Here is a 27,275-nt window from a genome sequence, read left to right on the forward strand (position 1 = left end):
CCAGAGCCATTCTTTCGTAGGAAGGGGAGGGAAAGCCTTAGCTGGCGTACATACATTTTCTGTCTCCCTGTCTTTTGCGCCCTGCCTTAATTGCTGAAATTGCTTCTGTATTAGGAGAGAATATGGGAACAAGTCTGGATCTAGCAAGAGAGTAAAGTCACTGAAGCGTTTACGATATTCTGCTTCCCTCTCCACCCTTCCCTCCCATTTCTGTACTTGTCAGCATGTAGCCCCATACCAGGCTCCATCAAGTTGAAATGGCAGCACTGTGGAGAACAGTATGGATATTCCTTAAGAAACTAAAAATAGAGCTACCATATGATCTTGCAATTCCACTCCTGGGCATATATCCAGAGAAAACCATAATTCAAAAGATGCATGCACTCCTATGTTCATAGCAGCACTGTTCATAATAGCCAAGACATGGAAGCAACCTAAGTATCTATCGACAGATGAATGGATAAAGAAGATGTGGTACATATATGCAATGGAGTACTCCTCAGCCATAAAAAAGAACGAAATAATGCCATTTGCAGCAACATGGATGGACCTAGAGATTATCATACTAAGTGAAGTAAGTCAGAAAGAGAAAAACAAATATTATATGCTATCACTTATATGTGGAATCTAAAAAAATGATACAAATGAACTTATTTACAAAACAGAAACAGACTCACAAACATAGAAAACAAACTTATGATTACCCAAGGGAAACGGGGGGGTAGGGAAAAATTAGGAGTTTGGGATTAACATATACACACTACTATATATAAAATAGATAACTAACAAGAACCTACTGTATAGCACAGGGAACTCTACTCAATGTTTTGTAATACTCTATAAGGGAAAAGAATCTGAAAAAGAATATATATAGAGAGCTGAATCATTTTGCTGTATACCTGAACTAACACAACATTGTAAATCAACTATACTTCAACTAAAAAAAAAAAAAAGTTGAAATGGCAGCAAGGAATGAATGGGAGGTCCTGCATGGTCTGACTTCTTCCTCATCGTCCAGCCTTATCTCATGCTTCTTTCTCCCTTGCTTACTCCAACGTTAGTTTTAGACATGGACATTTGGAATACAATGAATCTGGGCTGTTCTTCCCTTTCCTAATAACTAAATCTTTTCATTCTTCAGTCTTGGCTTAAGTTTCATTTTCTCTTGGAAGCTTTCCTAGGTCAACTGAATTATATTTGGTCTCTGTGTCACAAACTTCCATAGCCCCCTGTGCTTCCTAGCACGACACCTGCTTCTTCTATCTTCTCTGCTAGATGAGAGGGTCTGCGACAGCAGGTGCAGTGTCTACCTTGTCACCACGTACTCCAGTACCCAGAACCATGCCTGACATGGTACCTGCCCTCAGTCAATGTTTGCAGAATGAATGATTTGCCTTCTTCACTTTTCTTTTTGAAAAAGGTATAAAATATTTAAGATATACACAAATGTGTAAAGAAAAACATCACAACCCCCAGGTATCCATTACATATGCAAGTTTACATCCCTGCTTACCACTCCCTGATCGCATTCTGCTCTATAGAGGCAGCTAGTAGTCTCAATTTGGTTACTATTTCCACACATTTCTTAATACTTTCACTACACACATATGCAAACTTATGGTATTATTCTGTTTTTATAGTTTATATGTGTTATAGGTATTCTTCTGCAACTGGCATCTTTTGGTTTTTGTGATTCAATCACACTGTTGAATTTAGCTAGTCGTTATTTATTTCACTGCTGTGTAGTATTCCATTGTATGACTACCTCACTATTCATCTGTTTCCTTGTTGATGGATTATTTTCTAAATTTTTCCTTTAATACATTGCCATGAGTATCCTTACTTGCAATGTTTTTCTTTGTTCGGATAGCGCTGTGGTATCCAATATACTGGATCTTTTCATTATTTGCCCATTAAAACTGACATGGACTGGGTCTCTGAAAGCTATATGAGAGACAGATTAACTGGACAACCAATTAATGTTTGTGTGAAAGTGTGTATCAGTGGATTTTATGAGAAGCTGTGTGGAATAATGATAACTGTAGAGCACTGATTTGGGAGTTAAACATGGGTGGGTTCCAGTGCCCACTCAACTGCTTAGCCATTGTGCCACATCCAAATACAAAGCCTCAGTTTTCATTCTGTAAAACTGGAATAATAGTCTCCTATCTGCCTACCTCACAAAATGATCAGATGAAATAATGCTGCTGAAAAGATTTTGAAGCCTGATGTATTACACAACATTGGAACACCAACAACCAAATTTTATTACCCAAGTGTAATATGACAGAAGAGGTGTAATAAAATAACAAGACCACAAGACTATTAATAATTTATCATCACCTATATTTAAATTTATTATCTATAACGTATTATCTCCTATCTCTATTTAACTGGGGTGTTCTAGAGATAATACCTTACCCCCAAAGGGCAGACTAGGGGAAAATCAGGCTCTTGAGAGAAATATGTTAAGGTCAATGGGTTTCCACTGCCCATTGGGTTTCCACTGCCCACTGCCCATAAAATCCTACCGGGAAGGTTACTGAAATGAGTCAAATTGGTTCCAGAAAGGTATTTACTGCAAAGGTTATTTCTTCACGCTTAGATATACGTTGAGTTACGAGACTTGTAATGGTTACAGGAAGGGTTTTAGAGCTGGAAAGACTTGGGTTCAAACCTTGCTCTACTCTCCTTCTCTTTACTGAGGATAATAATATAATCATGTAGGACTGTTGGGAGGACTAAACGAGCTAATGTACATAACGCAGCATACTCATCCCCTTCAGGACGTGGCTGAAACCAGCCTTAGTTGAAATTTCCCAAAGGGTGAGGCAAGGTTGTTGGGCTTTTGTTCATCCCACGTGATCTCAGTTACCTCAGTCTAACTCCTATTTATTTATTTATTTTTTATGAACTTATTTCTCACAGTTCTGGAGGCTGGAAAGTCTATGATCCAGGTGCTGAGTGATCTGGTTCCTGGTGAGGGACCTCTTCCTGGTTTGTAGATGAACAACTTCTTACTACACCCCCAGGTTTGGAGAGAGAGATCTCATCTGTCTCACGTCTCTTATTTTTTATTTTTATTTATTTATTGTTTTGGCCGCTCTGCATGGCATGTGGGATCTTAATTCCCCAACTGGGGGGATTGAACCCACGTACCCTGCAGTGGAAGCATGAAGTCTTAACCACTGGGCCGCCAGGGAAGTCCCCCTCTTCACTTTTTGAAAGTGTTGGTCAGGCCATTCTGTCAGGACCTTCAGCTGTCATATGTCTAACTGCCACTTCTGAATATATGACCAAGGCAGCTACAATGTGTTCAGCGCACAAAGAGTGTTGCCACCACTACAGTTTTAGATGTGCCAGGGGCTTCTGACCGGAAATCTTGACTTCTGGTTTGGAAACTGAGAAAGAGCAGCCTGGTTAATTTGTCTGATTCATTAGCAGGGAACCAAAGAGAGGGCTCCAAATGGGTCAATAAAATCCAATTTTAACCATGCCATCTTGGTCTCTTGTCAATGCTGGGGACAGATAAGGTTAAAACCCAGTGTCACAACTCTGGGTTTCTGCAGAATTTTCGCTCTCCATATTCTGCTGTACCAGAATCCTGTTTTATTCTTACAGTGATAATGGGTCAAAGAATAGATTTACTTTGTGCATTTGCTCACTGATATCTGGGTTCCTGGGAACTGGCTTGCTTTGCAAAGCACACATTTTTCTCTATAAACATATCCCCTGTAAAGGTCTTTCCACGACTAGGAAGCAGGTAAAAGAGCTGGGAGGAGGGACAACAGAACAATGTCCTTTCTGTTCTAGTAATCTGGGGAGGCTTCCTGGAGGGCATATGCCTGGAAAAGATGGGTGGAGGTGAACAGATGGAATTTTGCTGTCGTAGATTTCTTTTGTTGCTCTATATTCTCTCCTTGTTTACTCAAAGAGGTTTATTAAGCTCCTGCTACCAGGCAACACAGTCTAGTGGCTTGGGTGCTAGAGTCTTGGGTTTAAATCCCAGTTCTGCCACTTACCAGTCGTGTGACCTTGGGCAAGTTGTTTAATCTCTCTGTATCTCAATGTCCTCATCCGTAACATAGGGATAATAATAGTACCTATCTCATAGGGTTGTTGTTGGTAAATTAATTATTTATATCTCTGTCTCTCTATCTCTATATATTTAAAGAGTGGCTGGGCCATTGTAAAAGTTCAATAATTATTGGCTGTTATTATCACTCTCTGCTAGGGACTGTAATTGGTACTAAAAATAGTAGTCTTGTGAATCTTAAAGACAGCTTTTCTGATAGGTTATCAGTTCTTCAGGGTTAAGAAAAGGCTTAAAACAAAACAAAACAAAACAAAAGCGCTGAGGTTATAATCTTCTTGGCCATGACACATAACTTAAACTTGGTGGGCTGATGCCTAGAACTGGTTTGGGAGGCAGACACCAAACTATGTTCAATGGTAAAGAAAATAAATGCTATTATATATCTGCTAAATAAGCCATCCTTTCCAAATGGAAAACATCACTGTCATTTGTTTGCCATTGAGTTTGGCCAATGCCATTGGAGAGCACAAATGGAAAGTAATATAAAAGTATACACATAATGTACTGTTCTAAATTCAGAGCGCATTTCTCTTACATGGCTGTTCTCTGAAATTTTCAGAGAGATGATGCATAGAATGAGGTGGTTATTAAGCTTAAAAATGAACAACAGTAAAACAGAGGAGAGATCCCAAGGCCTGAGAGGGTTGAAGGGAAACCATTAAATATTATAGGTAATAGGAATGAAGGGGGATTATAAGAAAATGTGTTTGCCCTCTTACTTTATGAGAAGACGAAACCCACTGCCGTTTGGAGTTCACAGATAAAAATCTTTAAAGAAACAAGATGGGAACAAAGACACAGACCTACTACAGAATGGACTTGAGGACACGGGGAGGGGGAAGGGTAAGCTGGGACGAAGTGAGAAAGTGGCATGGACATATATACACTACCAAACGTAAAATAGATAGCTAGTGGGAAGCAGCCGCATAGCACAGGGAGATCAGCTAGGTGCTTTGTGACCACACCTAGAGGGGTGGGATAAGGAGGGTGGGAGGGAGGGAGACGCAAGAGGGAAGAGATATGGGGACATATGTATATGTATAACTTGATTCATTTTGTTATAAAGCAGAAACTAACACACCATTGTAAAGCAATTATACTCCAATAAAGATGTTTTAAAAAAAAAGAAAGAAAAGAAACAAACAAAAAGATGTCCATAGACTGAAAACTTACATGTTTGCTCAATAGCCCATTGTTCAACAATGTTCCTAAGAAAATGACTTTTGTGTAACCTAAATTCCTCAGGCTGCAGCCAACGTCTGCCTAAAAGATGCTGCTGCAACAATAGAAAAAAATCCCACATAGCTAGAATTCTTAGGGAATGGGTTGGTTTTATTGTTGCTGTTTTAGTTGTTCTGCTTAGCTTGGACTAAGAAGAAAATGTATTTCAATCTTTCTGTTCACAGACTTTTTGGGCTTGGGGGGAGGCTTAGAAAACATTAGAGAGAAAATATTTTAAATTTCTTTGAATAATTCAGGACTCTCTAGGGTTTCAGGGCTCAGTAGGAGGAAGATGATTATGACTGGGCAGGAGAGCAGATGTAGAAAGTTTAGAAGACCTGACCTAATTTTCATTTCTTCCACCTCAGTCTTGGAAGTGGCGTTTTTTTATGGGAGACAGAGGGGTGGAAAGACACTCAATATCAGAGCCTTTTCTCATGAGTTAAGGGTGAAAAATTAAAAAAAAAAATGCAGTTCTACCCTCCTACACTGTTGGTGGGAATGTAAGTTGGTACAGCCACTATGGAAAACAGTATGGAGGTTCCTCAGAAAACTAAAAATAGAATTACTGTATAAACCAGCAATCCCACTCCTGGGCATATATCCAGACAAAACTCTAATCCAAAAAGATACATGCAACCCAAAGTTCATAGCAGCACTATTCACAGTAGCCAAGACATGGAAACAATCTAAGTCTCCATTGACAGAAGAATGGATAAAGATGCAGTACATATACACAATGGAGTACTACTCAGCCATAAAAAAAATAAAATAGTGCCATCTGCAGCAACGTGGATGCAACTAGAGATTATCATATTAAGTAAAGTAAGTCAGAAAGAGAAAGTCTACTACCATATGATATCACTTAGGTGTGGAATCTAAAATATGACACAAATGAACCTATCTACAAAACAGAAACAGACTCACAGACATAGAGAATGGACTTGTGGTTACCAGTGGGAGGGGGTTGTGGGAGGGATGGAGTGGGAGGTTGGGGGTAGCAGATGTAAGCTATTATACATGGAATAGATAAACAACAAGGTCCTACTTTATAGCACAGGGAACCGTATTCAGTATCCTGTGATAAACCATAATGGAAAATAATATTAAAAAAAGAATAAATCACTTTGCTGTACAGCAGAAATTAACACAACACTGTAAATCAACTATACTTCAAAAAAAGCAGTTCTAGTAAATTTGAAGATTGTGACAGTACTTCTAGTTCTTATAAGTTTTTAAAAACACCTTTATGGAAGTATAGTTTACATACCATAAAATTCACCCATTTAGAATGTACAACTCAATGGTTTTTAGTATAAGATGTTATGAAAAAACCCTAACGAACTTTTTGGCCAACCCAAATTATTTAGAGTTCTGCAACTGCCACCACCATCTTAGAACATTTTCATTACCCCAGAAGGAAACCCCATACCTATTAGCAGCTACTCCCCATCGCTGTCCCAACCTCGGGCAACCACTAATCTACTTCCTATCTCTGTGAATTTGCCTACTCTGGAAAGTTCACATAAATGGAATCAACAAAATACTAGCAAACAGAATCCAACAACACATTAAAAGGATCATACACCATGATCAAGTGGGATATATCCCAGGGATGCAAGGATTCTTCAACATACGCAAATCAATCAATGTGAAACACCATATTAACAAGCTGAAGAAGAAAAACCATATGATCATCTCAATAGATGCAGAAAAAGCTTTTGACAAAATTCAACACCCATTTATGACAAAAACTCTCCAGAAAGTGGGCATAGAGGGAACCTACCTCAACATAATAAAGGTCATATATGACAAACCCACAGTTTGCTGTGGTTTCATCATTCTCAATGGTGAAAAACTGAAAGCATTTCCTCTAAGATCAGGAACAAGACAAGGATGTCCACTCTTATCACTATTACTCAACATAGTTTTGGAAGTCCTAGCCACAGCAATAAGAGAAGCAAAATAAATAAAATGAGTCCAAACTGGAAAAAAAGAAGTAAAATTGTCACTGTTTGCAGATGATATGATACTCCACATAGAAAATCCTAATGATGCCACCAGAAAACTACTAGAGCTAATCAGTGAATTTGGTAAAGTTGCAGGATACAAAATAAATTGCACAGAAATCTCTTGCATTCCTATACACTAACAATGAAAGAGCAGAAAGAGAAATTAAGGAAACAATCCCATTCACCACTGCAACAATAAGAATGAAACACCTAGGAATAAATCTACATAAGGAGATAAAAGACCTGTATGCAGAAAACTATAAGACACTGATGAAAGAAATCAAAGATGACACAAACAGATGGAGAGATATACCCTGTCCTTAGATTGGAAGAATCAATATTGTGAAAATGACTATACTACCCAAAGCAATCTACAGATTCAATGCAATCCCTATCAAATTACCAATGGCATTTTTTACGGAAGTAGAACAAAAAATCTTAAAATTTGTATGGAGACACCAAAGACCCTGAATAGCCAAAGCAATCTTGAGGGAAAAAAACAGAGCTGGAGGAATCAGACTCCCTGACTTCAGACTATACTACAAAGCTACAGTAAGCAAGACAATATGGTACTGGCACAAAAACAGAAATATAGACCAATGGAACAAGACAGAAAGCCCAGAGATAAACTCACGCACAGCACGTATGGTCAACTAATCCATGACAAAGGAGGCAAGGATATACAATGGAGAAAAGACAGTCTCTTCAATAAGTGGTGCTGGGAAAACTGGACAGCTACATGTAAAAGAATGAAATTAGAACACTCCCTCACACCATACACAAAAATAAACTCAAAATGGATTAAAGACCTAAATGTAACACTTGATTATAAAACTCTCAGAGGAAACCATAGGCAGAACACTCTATGACATAAATCACAGCAAGATCCTTTTAGACCCACGTCCTAGAGAAATGGAAATAAAAACAAACAAATGGGACCTAATGAAACTTAAAAGCTTTGCCACAGCAAAGGAAACCATAAAGAAGACAAAAAGACAATACTCAGAATGGGAGAAAATATTTGCAAATGAATCAATGGACAAAGGATTAATCTCCAAAATATATAAACAGCTCATACAGCTCAATATTTAAAAAAAAAAAAACAACCCAATCAAAATATGGGCAGAAGACCTAAATAGACATTTCTCCAAAAAAGACATATGGATGGCCAAGAGGCATATGAAAAGATGCTCAACATCACTAATTATTAGAGAAATGCAAATGTAAACCACAATGAGGTATCACCTCACACTGGTTAGAATGCGCATCATCAGAAAACCTACAAACAACAAATGATGAAGAGGGTGTGGAGAAAAGGGAACCCTCCTGCACTGTTGGTGGGAATGTAAATTGATACGGCCACGATGGAAAACAGTATGGATGTTCCTTAAAAAAGTAAAAATAGAACTACCATATGACCCAGCAATCCCACTACTGGGCATATACCCAGAGAAAACCATAATTCAAAGAGACACATGCACCCCAATGTTCATTGCAGCACTATTTACAATAGCCACGTCATGGAAGCAACCTAAATGCCCATCTTCAGACAAATGGGTAAAGAAGATGTGGTACATACATACAATGGAATATTACTCAGCCATAAAAAGGAACGAAATTGGGTCATTTGTAGAGACATGGATGGACCTAGAGTGTCATACAGAGTGAAGTAAGTCAGAACCAAGGGGGGAAAGTGGGGGTGGGGGCGGGGTGTGGTGGTGGGATGAACTGGGAGATTGGGATTGACATATATACACTAATATGTATAAAACAGATAACTAATAAGAACCTGTTGTATAAAAAGTAAATTAAATTAAAACATTTATAATAATTCTTCTATGAATATCTGTGTACAAGTTTTTATGTAGACATATGTTTTCATTTCTCTTCACTACAGTTGAATTGCTGAGTCACATGGTAGCCCTAAGCTTACCATTTTAAGGAACTGCCAAATTGTTTTCCAAAGTGGCTGCACCATTTTATATTCCCACCAGCAATGTACGTTCCAATGTCCACATCTTTGCCCAACATCTGTTATGTCTTTTTTATTTTGGCCATCCTTATGAATATGAAGTGGCATCTCACCGAGGTTTTGTTTTTCTAGTCCCTAGTGACTAATGATGTTGAGCATCTTTTCATGTGCTTTTGGCCACTTGTATATCTTCTTTGGAGAAATGTCTATTTAAATCCTTTGCCCATTTTAAAATTGGGCTATTTGATTTTTAATCATTGAGTTGTAAAAGTTCTTTATATATTCTGGATACAAGTCCCTTGTCAGATATATATGATTTGCAAACATTTTCTTCTATTCTCAGGGCTGTTTTTCCAATTTCTTGAGAGGGTCCTTTGAGGCATCACCATTTTAAATTTTGATGAAATTCAATTTGTGTTTTTTTTGATTGCTTGTGCTTTAGGTGCCATATGTAAGAAACTGTTGCTTATTCTAATGTCAAAAAGATTTATGTTTTATTCTAAAAGTTTCATGGTTTTAGCTCTTACATTTAAATCTATGATCCATTTTGAGTTAATTTTGTGTATAAGGCAAAGGAGGTGTCTGACTTTATTCTTTTGCATGTGGATATCCAGTTTTCCCACCATCATTAGTTGAAAAGACTATTCTTTCCTCATTAGTTCATATATAGTTGACACTTGAACAATGCGGGGGGCGGTTAGGGGCACCGACCCTCTGCTCAGTCGAAAATTCTCATATAACTTTACAGTCAACTCTCTGTATCCATAGTTCTGTATCTGCAGATTCAACGAACCACAGATCATGCAGTACTGTAGTATCTATTTACTGAAAAAAATCTGCATGTAGGTGGACCTGCACAGTTCAAACCCATGTTGTTCAAGGGTCTGCTGTACTTTTAAAATTTATAGCTAAATATCAGAAAAATCAGCTACAAAACATATATGTGTGTGATATGAAAAATTGATTTTATGGATTTTTTTCCTCCCTAGCACAACTGTTTGACTTTGGAGCAAACAGTTTTCATGCACTCGTCCATTTGTTTCATTCATTTATCAGTGATGTGCTGAATGTGCATTTGGCAACAGTGGGCACACAGTGGAGAATGTGACAGTGGGTGGATTTAACTTGAGGCTATTCCCTCTCTTGGTAGAGAAAACGACACATGAAGGTATAAGAGAAGGGATGAGGACAGTACATTCTTGCATCTTCTGTCCTCTTCCCCTCCAACACACCACTATTTCTTAATATGTCAGGGTCTTCAACTATACTGTTCCCCTCTCTCTGAAATGCTTTCCCCTTTTCTCCTCTCCTGGTTAACTCCTCACGTCAGCTCTCAACCGAACCATCACTTTCTCAGGGAACATTTCCTAATCCTCCAGGTCAATTCCTCCCGTTCAACACATGCACAGGGTCCTCTACTTCAACCGTGTTAACAGTACTTTCCATAATGTTAGGAAGTAATTAATGGGGTAATTAGAGGCTGACTGTACATCTCCTCTGTTGTCGTGATAGATTCTACGGGGTGGGTATCATGTCTATCTTTTCATGCACACTATTCCATAGTACTTAAGAGAGCACACTCCAGAGTCAACAGACAGACCTGCTGAGAATCCCAGCTATAGTTAACAGCTGTGGATTTCTCTTTTCCCATCTATAAAATGGGGATAATAACGGCTCCTGCCTCTCAGGGCTTTTTTGAGAATTAAAGAATAATAGCACGTAAAATGCCCAGGTTGGTGCTTGGCATGTGGCTGTCAGTTGGTTAAGATATACTGAATGAATGAATGCATCAGCCCTGTGGGGCATCTGCCACGCCCAATGGACCTGTGTGGGAATGTGCACTTCCCATGGTGGCTGGGCAGAGAATGCTGAATGACAGAGCGGCCCAAGACTCCTTAACAACATCCTGGAATCACAGGTATTCCCTCAGCATCCTGGGTGGAGGTCAAACCACTCTAAGGGGGGGGGATGATGGCTTTCTGAAGCATTGTCTATAAAGCCATTAAAAACAATTAGCCAACCTATATACATTTTTACTTCCACAGAATTCCAAGCAACCAATTTGGCTAATTTAAAGAAAGAATTTTTATGTCAACATTATTATATCTTAGTGTTTAACCTAGTGCTTAAGAGGGGAAGCTCTGGAGTCCCATTGCATGGGTACCCATTCCAGCTCCTCGACTCAACATCTAGGCAAGTTACACACTCTTATCGAGCCTCAGTTACCTCCTCTGTAAAATGGAATCACGCATCATATCTTCACTGTGGGTTTGTTGAGCAGATTCGGTGGGACAGTGTACACATAGCACTTAGCTCAGTGCCTGGCACATTCCACGGGCTCAGAGAACTTGAGTTCCTTCCAGTTGTTAGTGTTGGAGAGGCTCTGGTTTCTTGTTATGAGAGATTTAAATCTCCAAGTATTAGCTTCATTAAATCCTTGACAATCTTCCAAGGAGAATGGGAAACAAAGGGCATATAAAACACCCATTTTAGTGCTATTTTATTGTAAGCTACAGTTAATCGGATTGCCAAATTTTCCATTCATTCCCAAGATATGTGTGTGTGTGTGTGCGTGCGTGTGCGTGTGCGTGTGCGTGTGTATTTGGTGGTGGTTAAAATTCAGCCAACTTATTATTTTTTTTTTTTCAGCCAACTTATTTTTGTCTGAGTTTATAGAACATGAAACAAGTTAATCTCTTGAGTATTTCCATTGTTCCAAATTAAGGTAAAATGTCAGTATCCACTCATATTATTCCTGTTCTTCAGGGAAATTTCTTTTGCTTTAGGTCTCCCACAGTCATTTTTCCTTCTATCCCTGAAGAAAGCTGAGAGCTCTGCCCCTTTTTCCTCCCTCCCTTTTTTCCGTCCTTCTGTCCTTTCCTTCGTCTGTTCCCACCCCCCCTTTTCTTTCCTTTCTCTCTCTCCCTAATAATGAGATAATGGCATCTCGTTATTATTTTAATTATCCCCATCTGACATAAAGATGCAACGCAAAGTGACGGCGTTGCATCTTCATGTCAGATGGGGACAATTAAAATAATGATGACTTCACAGGACTGTTGTAGAATTAAGCGAGGCTTGTTGGTACCTATAGCAGGGCCTGGCATGTAGTAAGCCCTTCTACATTTTGATCACGGTTCTGATCACCGTTTGAAAAAAGGCAAGTTACCTACCTTATTCCTTTCCTCTTGGTTCTTCTGTTTTGTCTTTTCAAACTCCAAGTCTTGGGAACAATTTGCCTGTATTTCTTCCCCTAGTTCTTTCCATTGAGGCCTGCTAGTGGCTGTCAGTAATATGAGAGAGTCAGAGCTGCTAGTAAATATTTGTGTATGAGATGCCGTAGGAGCCATGCATCGAGTCAGTGCCTCATACGAGCTGGGATATGCTCAGGGCACGGTCAGTGGCTGCTTAGGGCCTGGTTGCCACTGTCATGTTCAACCTGTCCCAAGGGTGCAGGGGCTGTGCAGCAGACGGGCAAGGGCAGGCTCACAAGCAACACCTGTTTCCATAGGAACAGATCAATACCCTCAGGATCAATTGTGAGTGCCTACAGCCTTGTGCACCATATTAAGTAGCATCAGTGGATCTCTGAAGTTCAGTGTTTTAAATTAATGCATAGAGAGGGCCAAGTTCAATTCTTCATCTTCGGATTGTCAGTTGTTTAGCCTACTGGAGATGTTTCTCTCTTGTCCTAAGGGCTGGGCCCATAAGAAGAGTAGGAAAGATGCTGGTGTTCTCTTCTCTTCTCTGATTCTTCCCCTGTGCCTTACCAGGGGGGACAGTGGTCCTTAACTTCAGCGAGCATCTAAATTCTCTTGTGAAAAGCATATTTCCAAGATTCCACCCCCCAAGACTCAGACTCAGTACGTCTTGGAGGAAGACCAGGAAACTGCATCTTGAGAAGAACCCCAGGTTTACCACTTTTGAAATCCTTTCTTTATCTGTGGTCCCTTTTGCCTCCCTCCACCAGTGTGGAAGCTGTTGGAAGACAGGACCTTGTCTATGTTGTTTACTGCTGTATCCTTACGGCCTGCCTTCCAGGAAGGGAGGGAAATGCAGTCCAGCATCTCCCAACCTTCAATCTGCACACGAATCACCTGTGAGCTTGTGAAAATGCAGATTCTCATTCATTCAGTCTGGAGGAGGGTCCAAGAGCCTGCATTTCTAACTCTCTCCTGTATGATGATGCAAGGTCGCCACTCTGAGTAGGCAGGGGGGCATCTCGAGGAGTACAACTGGCATCAGACCACCTGGATTTGAATCCTGCTTCCACCTCTTGCTAGTGGGGAGGCCCTGGGACATTCTCTTTTCTTGTAAAGTGGGGCAATTACAGCACCTCCCTCACAGGGTCCTTTTGGCGTATTCAGGAGGTAACATATTGGCAGCATTTAGCCCCATATATGGTGCGTGCTCAATTAGTTTTAACTGTTATAATTATTACGAAAAATACTAGGAAGTTAAATCTCGGTCACAATTTAAGAAACTGGCCTTGTGGTTAGCACACAAAGTTCAGCATCAGACTGCCTGGGTTTACATCCTGGCTCCACTACTTATTAGTTGTATGACCTTGGGCAAGCTTCTTAACCTCGCCATGCCACAGTTTCCTCATCTGTAAAATGGGGCAAATAGTGGCACCTACCTCCTATGGTTGTTGGGAAGTTTGGACAAGTTAATGCATCCAAACTCCTCACTCTGGTACCAGGCCTCTGGGAGCCCCTTTTACTCTTACTATTACTATCGATCAGTTGTAGCTGGGGAATTTTGGTGTGAGGTTGGAAACTACTGGGACGTCTGAGCTGGCTACTCCAAACTACTGGTCAGGTGCATCGAACATGCTTGTCTAGCCCTAAGATGTCAATGCAGGTACCACTCTTCAGCTATTCCTTTAGAATAATCACAGCTGCATTTATTAGCTGTATGCCTTTGAGAGTTATTTAACATCTGTGTACCTCACTTTCCTGATCTGTAAATAGGAAAAATAATAGTAGCTGACACACAGTATTATTCTATGCATATAAAGCAAAGAATAATCAGTACAGAATTTGGCCCATGGTAAGTGCTCAATAGACGTTAGCTATAATAGCAGTTATTATTATTGTTAGATTATCATTACATTATAATATAGTGTGTAAAGTAGATATTAGCTATGACAATAATTATAGTATAGTTGTATATTACACAAAGTATATATTATAATATAATAATATCATATGTTAATGCTTATAATTAAACTGTAATAGTTTGCATTATTTATGTCTGGAAATATCTTTATTTTGCCTTCATTTAAAAAATTTTAAACTGTGGTAAAATACACATGACGTAAAATTTACCATATGAACCATTTTTAAGTGTAGAGTTCAGTGGTATGGAGTACGTTCACAATGCTATGCAATCATCACCACCATCCATCTCCAGGACTGTTTTCATCTTGCAAAACTGAAACTCTGTAGCCATTAGGCAATAAGTCCACATTATCCCCTGCTCCTTGGTGCCTGGCAACCACCATCCTGCTTTCTGTCTCCATGATTGGTCTACTTCAGGTACCTCACATAAGTGGAATCATACAGCATTTGTTTTTTGTGGCTGGCTTATGTCACTTAGCATAAGGTCTTCAAGGTTCATCCATGTTGTAGCACGTATCAGAGTTTCCTTCTTTTTTAAGGCTAAGCAATATTCCACTGCATGCATATACCACATTTTGTGTATCCATTCATCCATCAGTGGATACTTGGGTTGCTTCCACCTTTTGGCTACTGTGAATAATGCTGCTGTGAACGTGGGTGTGCAAAATCTCTTCAAGATGGTATTACTTTTGTGGTCATAGAAGTTGTACCTGTCCTTATAACTTCTGAACCTAGTCAGAGATGTTTCTCTTTTACACTATCATATACCACGTAAAGGAGAAAGCCAAGGAACAAATAAGCAACAGAAACTTCTTTCATTTATTTACTCATGCTCTTGTCTATCCATTCCCAATATTTCTTTGATCATCTCCTACGTAGCACATCTAGGTGCTGTAAGACCCGAACAGTGGCCAGTATTCTAGTTGGCTATTGTATGGTGTGGAAAAGTTACATATACAGAGTGACTTTTCTTCTTTCTCACATGGCTACCTGGAAGCTCCTTCCTCTCGAAGAAGGAGAATTCCAGCCTCAGGCACACTCAGGAACTTTGCCTGAGTCCCAGATGGAACAGCCCTCTCAGATACGGCAGTTTTTTGTTTTTTTTTTTCCCCAAAGGATTTCAAAATAGTCTCAATCAAGACTTTGCAGGAATTGGGAGTCTGTAGAGGTAAAACTTGTGTAAAAATTGGAGAGGTTTTTTTGGGGGGGCGGGGGGGGGAACACCCAATTTCGATTTAACTTTATGCAAGCCAAAGACATAAACTTCTACACAAAAGCACTTTCCAATCCCCTGTGTCTTAAAACCCTTGTGGCGAGGTGCCTGCAGCGGCAGGACCCCGTGCCTGTGGGGAGGCACCATGGCTAAGAGTGTGAGCGTGCACGCCAGACAGCCTGGGTAGAAATCTCAGTTCACTTCCAGGAGGTGACACCTTTGGTTCAGGTTTAATATCACGAATCCTAACCTTCCTGATTCACAGTTTCCCCTTCAGTAACACGAGGCGAACGATGGTCCCTACCTCAGAGGGTTGCTGTGCAGGTTTAGTGAGCTAATACTCATAACGGGTCTGCTTGTCAAAGGCCTGGCACAGAATAAGTACAAATTAATACTGGCCATCCGTCACCAAAATGAACGCACTCCCTACTCCCTGCTGCAGCTGCACAGACCATTTTTTAATCCCTCAAATATGCCACGCTGTTGCTCCACATCTGGCCCTTTGCCCATGCTCTTTCCTCTCTTCTCCTCCCCCACTCTGCTCCTACTGTCATTCTAACCCTATTCATTCTTCATGTCCCATCCAAGGTGTTTTCTCCAAGAAAACTGGTTACATGTGTCTTCCTTGAGCTCCACAAATACCCTGCATGTATCTCTGCCAGGGCACCCATCACCCCGTACTGTCGCTCCAATCTGGTCACACTCTCCCTGAGCTGTGAGCTCCATGAGGCCAGATGGAGGTCTCTGGGGGATCTCAAGTGAAAGGAGTTAATGAAACATAGACCTGTACGTGGAGTCAGCTTCCACCGGCAGGACTGCTACTCTGGACCTCCAATCTCAGTCACCCTGGAGACCCCCGGCGCAATGTACGTCATGACCCGCCCACACAGTGTGTCTTAGAAAGGGTGTTAGTCAGCTCCCAAGGCACCACTGGTTGGCTTCCAAAGTGCCAAGACTGACTTAGCTTCTCAGGACTCTAATTCAGCTCTTGGATGGAGCCGTGAAGATTTTCAGATAGATGCTCTTGTTCGGGACCACTGGCTAGAGGTTCTGTCCACAGCACACTAGACTGACTGGTGTTCTTTCTTCCTCAAACCACTGTCTCAGTCCTCATTAGCCATTCTCCATGCTGATTCTTACAATGGCATATTTGCCCCCCTTTCATTCCAAATGAATTGTAATTAGCTATTGGCCTTGCTGGGAGGCTGATTTCTCAGAAAGGCTATGTTCTCGGTGATAAGACACTTCTGTGCTATTTCTATTCAATCTATCAACCTTCCTGCCAAATTAATTCCTCTTGGATTAATGTAAGACCCATGGCTATAATAATAAACATTTATTAAGTGTTTCTTTGTGCCAGGCACTTTGCGAGGGCTTCACCTGTGTTCTTTCATTTAATTTTTACAACCACCTTGTTAAATAGAAACTGTAAATATCCCCTTTACAGCTGAGGAAATTGAGGCACAGAGAGATGAAATAATTAGTTCAAGGCACACAGGAAGAAAGTGACAAAACAGGAACTCAAACTCAGGTCTGCATAACCTCAAAGGCTGTGCTCTTAACCATGAGTTTCCATCACTGACCTATAATTTTCAGTTATTATAATGTCCTGATTTGAAAGCACCAGGTACACTCAAAAATATACACTTTGTACCCACAGTGACTTAGCTACTGTGATCTTACTGAACCTGGGCTTTTCGTATTACATCCTACCTTACATTTTGTCTTTTGCTTGAAAAGTAAATGGGACAGAAATATTTCATTTTCTCCTCTACTTTCTTTTGGAACCAGGCACTGTTTTGTTTGTTTTGGGTGAATGCAGAAGGTTATAGGATTGTCAAAGGTTACCTGGTTAGCTGGTTACCTGGCTAAGTAAGATGAATCTGATGACTGTTTTTATGGGAGGCCCTTTGCTCCTCTTTGATTCCAGAGCTCTGGCATAACCCATACCACCCGTTTAGCAAAAAATATTCTTGTACATAAGAGGGAACGAAGGGACAGTCTGGATAGTTCTGTGTGCAAATCCCTTTCCGTTACTGAACAAAATAATACGCTCACTAAACTTCCTCCGTTGTTTGTGTGTGCGTATTCGCGTGTGTGTCTCAAGATGAAGAGAGATGGGGAGAGATGAGAGAGGTTGAAAATCAGTAACTCCCACCTTTGATTTCAAAGTAAATTCTTCTGATTTACCAAATTCAGAAAATTAAATTTGATACACATAGCAAATGGTTCGTTCTTATTCAAACTGCTTTTATATACAAACTATGACAGTGGAAGAACTTAATACTTCTTGGAAAAAACAATAAGAAATAGTGTTTAAATCTCACATTCATCATTCATTAAACACTTATTGGCCTTCTAACATATATTAGGTACCACATTCAGCACGGGGCTTGTGAAGGCAAGTCAAAACTCCCACCTTCGCTAAATTTATCGTCTGCATACAAATACTTAAGAGGTGATGAACAAGATTAATTTGACAATGGAACATAGAAAACAAGAACCATCTCACAGGTATTGTTAACACAACGGATGAGACCCTTGGATGGAATAGAAAATGGAGGAAGTAGTACTCTCTTGCCTTTGGTCTATATAATCTTTTATTAGGAAAGTATTTTCCATATTTTTTTACCTAGCTTGGTTTCAATAGAAATAGTTAATGTCTATTGCTTGTTATTTTTTCTATAGAATGTGACAAGTGCTTGACAAATCGAGAGAGTGGCATGGTCATATATACACTACCAAACGTAAAATAGATAGCTAGTGGGAAGCAGCCGCATAGCACAGGGAGATCAGCTTCGTGCTTTGTGACCACCTAGAGGGGTGGGATAGGGAGGGTGGGAGGGAGGGAGACGCAAGAGGGAGGAGATATGGGGATATATGTATATGTATAACTGATTCACTTTGTTATAAGTCAGAAACTAACACACTATTGTAAAGCAATTATACTCCAATAAAGATGTAAAAAATAAAAAAATAAAAGTAATTTGGGTTCTGATTCCACACATACACACACACACAAAAACCCACAAGAGGTTGCTTCGGGTAAAAGTCCACTGATTAATGATGTGGAAAGGATGAGGACCTGGGAGAAGGGGACCCTGCCATTAAAGCTAGGTGATTCTAGGCACTCAGCTGTGTGTCCCAGGTTTTGGAGATAGCTTTCAAATGACCTGAGCACGATTATTATGGCAAAAATTCTAAAAGAGATCTAGATCAAGAGATGTAGGTACTAAAGATGGTAATTTTGACTGCCTATTTGTGAATAATTCCAACGAAGAGAAAAGGGAATATCTAAATCAGGCACAGTGAATAAATGTGATCTCAAATGTCAACCCAGAATAATTGGTAGCAGGGTTTGAAACACTGTTTGAGAAGGATTCTGAATCTTATCTAGAATACCACTGATAACAGACTAAACACTAAATGCATTGACATTAGATTCAGATGTGCTTGTATACTGTAACTCCTCCTGAATGTCTGACTGAGTTAGGATTCAGAATAACTTTAATATACTAAAGCAGTGAATCAAAACCAACAAGATAAAGGCTAATGAGGATAACTATATGTTCCTGTATTTAAATTCAAAATTCAGTGACGGTTTCCATTGTGGGATTGGGGAAACTTGGCTTGATAGCAGTTCAGGAGAAAAGACTTGACCCTAAACTCCATATGAATCAATAGGATGGTATGGCTAAAGAAAAATACCAGAGCAACTGTGGGCTGCTAGAGTTGAACAGAGTAGCCCAACATCAACCACTCCACTGGAAACGAATTTCAGTGTCTCTTTTTCCCAGCCTGCTGCTTTGCTTGTAGACTTGAGGGTGTGGATAAGCTCCTAGTTTCTGGAGCTGGACATTTTCCCTCTCTGAAGATGGTAAGGAAGTGCTCATACAGAAACGAAGAGTAAAGATGCCTAGAAAAGATCAGGAATTCTTTGTCCTTGAAATAGGTTAGATTTTGAATCAGAAAAAAAAAAAAAAGTGCATCAAATGATTTTTGCAAATACATGGGTTTTTGAAAAGCCTGGAATATGTTTTGCCCCGAGTGCTCTACCCTTAAACATACCCACATGCATTTCAGGAAAAATTTCATCCATATGGTATGTTCATCGGCAGTTAACTCATCAAAATCACTGTTGTGTCAGAACCAATTGATTTTGGACTTGCCATTTAAGTTGTTCCAAAAAAAAAAAACAAACCACTCCTGAAAGCTTATTTTCTTGAACGAGGATATGGAGTTTGGTAAAAGGAATAAAGAGAATGTAAATTTCTCAGTTTGAATTTACTTATTTATTTATTTATCAAATAACTTTAATCAAGTTAACAGTAAGCAGTAAAAATACTATTACAGGAAAAGCCCCATATTTTACATGTAAATTGTTTTTCATTGCCTTTACCTGTAAGGTGTTGAAGGTGGGACCCACTCCTGAATCTTCTTTCTAGTGGTAGAATAAGGTACATATTGTTGTGGAGTGCCACTCACGTTGAATTTATGGTTTGTCCACATGAATTTACTAGCAGTAGGTGGTTTTGTTGTTGGAGGATCATCAGTCATAGAGTGAAGCCAACGATGCCGTTCAGGGGGGCGCCATGCTTCCATCCACACCCCAGAATGTGTTTTTCAAAATTCATTCATTAATTAACATATTTATCTATCTTTGGCTGCATTGGGTCTTTGTTGCTGCACGGGCTTTCTCTAGTTGCAGCGAGCGGGGGCTACTCTGGGTTGCGGTGCACAGGTTTCTCACTGCGGTGGCTTCTCTTGTTGCAGAGCACGGGCTCTAGGTGCATGGGCTTCAGTAGTTGTGGCGTGCGGGCTCAGTAGTTGTGGCTCGTGGGGTCTAGAGCGCAGGCTCAATAGTTGTGGCGCACAGGCTTCGTTGCTCCACGGCATGTGGGATCTTCCGGGACCAGGGATTGAATCCACATCCCCTGCATTGGCAGGCAGATTCTTAACCGCTGTGCCACCCGGGAAGTCTCCCAGAATGTGTTTTTTCCATTCATTTCAGTAGTATATATAACCCATCGGTGACGGCCAAAAAACTGCTTGTTGTCTTTGCAGCATTTGTTTCCATATTTGTGTTTCCCCACTAATGCGCCAACCCTCACATCATTTGCCCTGAGAAAAACCTGTAGATAGCCGCAGAGGCCGCTGTGGCCACTGACCTGCTGCAGCCGGAGCTTCAGGACCTGCTTCAACTCCATCTTGTCCCACAGGCCCCACCTCTCTGGCACACTGCCTCAGTTTGAATTTAACACAGAGAGAACATTCAAGAATTTTAAGCTTGCTGGACTCTGTTTTGTTGTTGTTGTTGTTTTTTATACCAGGTTAACCTTGCCACCTTCTTATAAGAGTAATGATGATAATGATGATGACTGTGGTTATTCAACTGATTGGGTTTGGATTGTTTTGTGATTGTTCCTGGAACAAATTTTTTCCTAATAATTATGCTGTAAAAATAGAACAAGCATAAGAACTGGAAGGGAAAATTAGAAAACAGGGATAGTCGGGCTAAAAGCAATGGCACACCTAAAGGACATTAAGTTTAAAGGCAGAAAATCTAGTCTGTGAATTGACTTTCTAAGTAAAAGGTATCTAATCAGCTTTCACTTAGTCTCCTTGCAGGAAGGCAAGTTCCAAGGTTGGGAAGTTAACAGTTGGGTTGTTAATGCCTATGCAGGGCCCATCTGGTTGACATGCACCTCACAAGAGGGACTGGGGACCTGGCTTAAAATAAGATAGTAAATGCAGGTTGGAGCACAAGCTTCCAATGGCTGTTTAGTGGACATTTGCGGTTTTTTGATGAATTTTCACATTCTCCTCATCTAATTGTCTTTTCATCAAAGACGTGAAAAAAGACTAGAGGAATAGTCTCTGGTGTCTTGAAAAGTAAGTAAAAGTAACCCATGTGTAGACTTGAATCCACAATTTTGGTCTCATTAAGACTTGGTCTAATGATTGGTCAGAGGCCTGTTTTCAGGTCAGAGCCCCAGCTGCCTTCTGACTTAACAGATGACAATTGAGAGGGGTAAGCAATCTCACTTTGTAGTCTTTGAATTCACTTTTCTCAACTGATATTTGAAGAGAAGGCCATGAAGAATTTTACCTAAACTGAGATTCATGATAAAGGTTAGAGAATAGATACCAAATCAGAAGGAAAGGTATAGGTGGCTGTAAGTACAGTTGACTTGAACAACACAGATTTAAACTGGGTGACTCTACTTACATGCAGAATTTTTCAACAGTAAATACTAAAGGACTGTACAATCTGCAGTTGGTCGAATCTGTGGATGCTGAACTGTGGATACGGAGGGACCTCGAATACTGAGGGCCTACTATGAACTACACACAGATTTTCTACTGTGCAGAGGGTCAGTATTCCTACCCCTCAAGTTGTTCAAGGGTCAACTGTAACATCAACTTGGGTATTTTGGTGAGTACATAATGAAAGGCCATGGAATAATAGGTAATTGTTGGATGGTAAGGAATCAACAGGATTTAGCGTCTCTCATTTTAATTCTAGCATCCTCTGGAAAGTATTATTTGCTACGCACTGTATGATTATTCTATAGGAACAGTTAACTTCAAACAGGCCATGCCTCATGTCCTATGCTTTTTCCAGCCAAGGAACTTCGAACATTTTTAGTGACAAGAAGTCATTACTGCAAGTTGTAAGTTATAACAGACACAAACAAGTTGCAGGTTTATGGCTGCTAGGTGTTCGTTTTGCCAAGGCTGTCATAATAAATACATATTTACCCTAGCAACTCTTCATAATATTCTAGTTCTGCGCTCCTTTGTGAGATTCCAATATTTTCTCTAAGGCCAGTGGAACTGTTAAATTGGCTCCAACATTTTATAAAACAGCCAGGGTCGTTTTGATTTTGAAAACAAAAATGTAAATATACTTCTCCAAGGGAAGAAAACTCACTGTCTTAGGAAGAAACTTCCCAGATAGCTGGCTAAACCAGACTTACTTCATGAACAATTTCTAAGAACAATTTAGACTCAAACTTTTAAAATAAGCCTGAGTTCTATTTACACATTATAGATTCTCTCATTCTTCCATTGGTTTGGTCATTGATTCCAACCTCTTTTGGGCAAAGAGTGTTAAGTAAGTAAGGGAGAGGGGAAGGCTTTGGTTTACCATTCTACCTAGCCATAGAGAATTGGATTTCAGGGAGCTGGCTTTTCCCGTATCATCTAATGAATTCTCTGACCAACATGGTGGTATTCTTTGAATAAATAAAAAGGACTATACTGTTTTTAGGAAACTGCAAATCATATCACAATGGTAGAATTCCATTTTGCAGTGACCAAAAACTATCACTCTCCTTGGCAGGCTTGTTTTTTGTTCTTTTTTAATGTTCAAAGAGTTTGTCTTACTTCCCGTTCTTTTATTTTTCCCTACTTCTGTCATTTCTAAGCCCAGTTAAAAAAAATCTCATCATATGAATCTCCTGTTTATTACTTATTTTGACTTCTATTAGCATTAAATCACTCTTTGAAGCACACTTACAGCCACAGAATAGGAAATTATAACACATTCCCTGAGAACAGAGGAAGTTCTCAGTAAAAGTTTGTTATATCAAGTAGCCAAAAAATAAGGTCTAATGCAAGAATCTAATTGCCTAGGAATGCTTCATTCCTTCGTTCATTTGTTTATTAATTTAGCAAATGTACCACGTAGCAGACACTGTTGTGGGTGTTGAGGACTTCGCGGTGGATAAGACAGAGGGGGTCTTTGTGCACATGAAGTTTACTTTCTAGCTGAGGGAGGCACACAGCAAGCAAGCCAACCAAACAACTAAGGAAACTAGCAGAGTGCCATGCATCATTGAATTTTATTAAAGAAGGTGATGAGATAATTGGGTCACCACTTTAGATTGGGCGGTCAGGGAAAACCTCTCTGAGGTGTTTAAGCTGAGGTCTTATTTCAGCTACTGTGGCTGCGTACTGAAGTACCCAGGACCTTGGTGGCTTTAAAACAACAGCTTATAATGTTCACGGATTCTCTGGATCAGGGATTCTCAGAAGGCATAGTGGAGACAGCCTGTCTCTGCCTCATAATATCTGGGGCCAAGCTGAAGGGCTCAAAGTCTGGGGCTTGGAACCATTTCAGGGTTTGCTCAATCACATGTCTGGTGGTTGATACCGGCTGCCGGCTGAGTGCTTAAGTGGGACTGCTGGCCAGCACACCTCCACAGGGCCTCTCCATGTGTCCCGGTCTCCTCACAATGTGGTGGCCGGGTTCCAAGGGTGAGTGTCCTGAGAGAGAGAGTGAGCGAGCCAGGTGGAAGCACTATTACTTCTCGTGACCCAGCCTTGGAAGTCACTTCTGCTGTGCTCTGTTGGTTACGATGATTACACAGATCCACCGACTTTCCACAGGGAGCAACAGAGACCCCACCTCTTGGAGGAGTATCAACCTCACATCGCGGGATAATATAGGGGTGTGGCCATCTTTGGAAAATCTCATCTGCCACACGTCTGAATGAAAAGAAGGAGTTAGGAACGTGAAAATCAAGGGGAAGAACACTCCAGGCAAAGGCCCTAAGCGAGAGCTAACTCGGCACGTATTTGAATCACAGCTGGAAGCCCAGTGTGGTAGGATAAAAAGAACAAGGGAAGGAGTGGTACAAGATAAGTTGGGAAGGTAGGTAGGACAAGATCATGAAAAACTAAGAAGTACCTCTATCTACTCCAGGCAAAAGGAGAAAGAAGACTGGGTTTGTCTTGGAACTCATTCATGCCTTCTTTGGGTCAGTGTCGATTTAGACCTATAACTCTTTAGATTCTCACAGTACTCTTCCTAGCAGTGCTCTCATTTGAAATTCTCCCAGCTCTAAATTTTTCCCCTTTCTAGATACTGGACATTGTGGAGTGGGGAACTGTAAAGAAGAGCATTTTATTCCTTCAGACTTTCAAGTTGCTTTTAATTTAGTTGGAGAGATTAATATGGGCAACGCACATACACAGATGGTAACTAAAATATGAGTCAGTAAAAGTTAAGTATCAAATATGTGCTCAGAATCATGTGATTCAAGAATTATGAATTGATTCTGCTTCAAGAATCACAACATTCTGATTCAAGAATCAGAAGTCACACAAAAAAAGAAATCATCAAATGTCGAACTAAAATGAATATATTCCAGCAGTTATAAAGGAAAACCACATAAATGAAATAATTCTGTATTGTAAAAAATGACATAGAGAAAGTAAAAAGATAAATAATAAACTAGGAAAAAATACTTTTCTTCAATGCCTTTTTTCCCTTTTCAGTTCAAAACAACTTATATACTCCTTAAAAACAGATTTTTCAAACTTTGGTTTTTGACATATGATCTTTGTGAATCCATAAATAGTAAAATTGTACTAAAACAAAATGGTTAAGATAGTTCAATGACAACTACATCAGTTAAGACTGTCCTGATTTAAACAATGTTAACATGTGAAAATATACTCAAATAAATAGCTGTGTACTAAAAAAAAAGAAAAAAAATATTTGCTGCACACATGACAAAGCCCATCTTTATATACAGATAGCTTGTACCATTCACTGCACAAAATAGAAAAATTTTTAAATGAGCAAAGAAGAGGCTCACAGAAAAAAAAAAGTGACCAATAATCATGAAAAGATGTTCAACCTCATCACAATGAAAGAAACACAAAGTAAAGCAACACACTTCACTAGATTGACAAAACAGTATCAAACAAAATCTTTTTACTAACTCGACAATAATTACTCTGCTTGATAAAACTCAGTATTGGCGAGGATGCAGGGGAATATTGGCACTTTTGTACACCACTGGTATAAACTTTTTCCATGGACACTTGGTAATATTTATCAGTTTAAAACGCATATTTTCTTTGCCCTAGCAATTCCACAGTTTGAAAACAATTTTATGAACATACCTCTATATGCAATTATATATATATTTGAGGATGTTGATTTCTGTATTATTTATAATAGCAAAATAATTAAAATTATTCAGATGCTTATAACTAGGGGACCAGATTTATAAATTATGGTGTATGGACCTCTGGAATACCATGCAGCTATTTAGAAGAATGTGGAAGATAAAAAAAATATTGATTTAGAAAGATGTCCAAGATGTATTAAGTGAAAAAGTGAGGTAAAGACAGTAGGAATAAGAGGATGTTATTTGTTTAGAGGGCTTTTATGCACTGACATTTATACATATATGTCTGTCTACCTTTCTATGTATCTATCTATCGATCGTACACTACCCGATTTCTGGAAGGATATATGGCTTATGAAATGTTAATAGTAGCTTAGTAGCTTTTGAAGTATACAACTCTAGGCTGAAGGAAGTAGAAAGAGAATTTTAGCTCTCATCGTATAGCCTCTGTAATGTTAAAAAAATTTTCTTTATAATCTTGTACATAGATATTAATTTAAAAGTAAAGACTAATACTAAAAACATCATGAGCATGTCTCTACCAGGCCCTTAGGTTGTGACGTTAATGGCGGGAATTTCAGGCACTGATATATTGTCATATTTTAGGCCCTTTGGTGCCCCTTAAATTATATCGTTTGCCATTCTTGCTGGCTGGGTGTGCCAAAGCATAGACCACAAACAGTACTCTGAGTTGAAAGTAAAAAAGTCATAAACCATCGTTCCTACCTCTTTGACTCCTATTACCAAGTCTTAAAAGTTTCCATCCTTGAGGAAATTATACTCCAGGGTATAATTGCAAAAGTACCCGCTCTAATTTCAGTGGCAGACGCTTACGTCACTATTCGACTCCTTCATGTTAATTTAGAATCACTGTGGAGGTGTTGGGAGTATAAGGGGTGATATGGTGGGGGGACGGGAAGAACTGTATTATGTAAGAGATGACAGTAGTCTTCCTTGGTCTCCTTGGGCCTTTAACACCTGTAGATGTCTATCTTTTGTTTTCCCGTTTTTAAAAGTTCCCTGATATGACACATCATCATAAGACCTCTGTGCCTAGATTTTGCAGGAAACAAGTATCACGAGTAGTGTGCTTACAATTGTTATATCTAGATTTAAAATAAGTCTGGGGTTTTAAATGTTCTTGAGTTTAGAAAACCTAGTTGATTACAAATGGGTCACTAATTTCTTGCTGATAAATACCCTATTGCTCTTCAGTGCAAATCTGTCATCTTCTGTGAAAATTCATCATTGTGACACGTATATTCGTTTTTTCCTTTTACTTGGTTTAACAGTATGTGAACTGGCTGTCACTTCTTTCTCACTAAATAAGAGTTCTTTAGTTTCCCTCTTAAATATAATTCAAAGTCACGTTTCAAGCCAATAATAAACATTCAATGATAATATACGCCTGTCTGATTCACCCACTTGTGTGCACACACAGTCTACAGCAGGTAGGATAGACCAGGATACCAACTTAAGCAGAATACCCAGCAGAGTCTGGAAGGAGAATAGAAGGCCCAGAAAGGCAGAAGGCAGTCTTTGGATTGAGAAAAGATCACCCTAACTTTAACCTTGACGGTGAATGGGTTTGGGGGGCTGCTGGCATGAAAATAAATCTTGGAGGCTTTTTTTTTTTTTTTTTTGCGGTACGCGGGCCTCTCACTGTTGTGGCCTCTTCCGTTGCAGAGCACAGGCTCCGGATGCGCAGGCTC

General features: G+C 39.7%; 1 protein-coding gene and 1 pseudogene across 2 annotated transcripts in view; both read right to left on the minus strand.

Annotated features, from left to right (window-relative positions):
- Positions 1-27,275, minus strand: part of NR3C1 (nuclear receptor subfamily 3 group C member 1) — a 669,693-nt gene that overhangs the window by 240,628 nt on the left and 401,790 nt on the right. The window lies entirely within an intron of this gene.
- On the minus strand, positions 19,796-20,850 carry LOC132597019 (NADH dehydrogenase [ubiquinone] 1 alpha subcomplex subunit 12-like; annotated as a pseudogene).

This window comes from Globicephala melas, chromosome 3 (assembly GCF_963455315.2).
Source record: "Globicephala melas chromosome 3, mGloMel1.2, whole genome shotgun sequence".
In the NCBI taxonomy this organism is placed as follows: Eukaryota; Metazoa; Chordata; class Mammalia; order Artiodactyla; family Delphinidae; genus Globicephala; species Globicephala melas.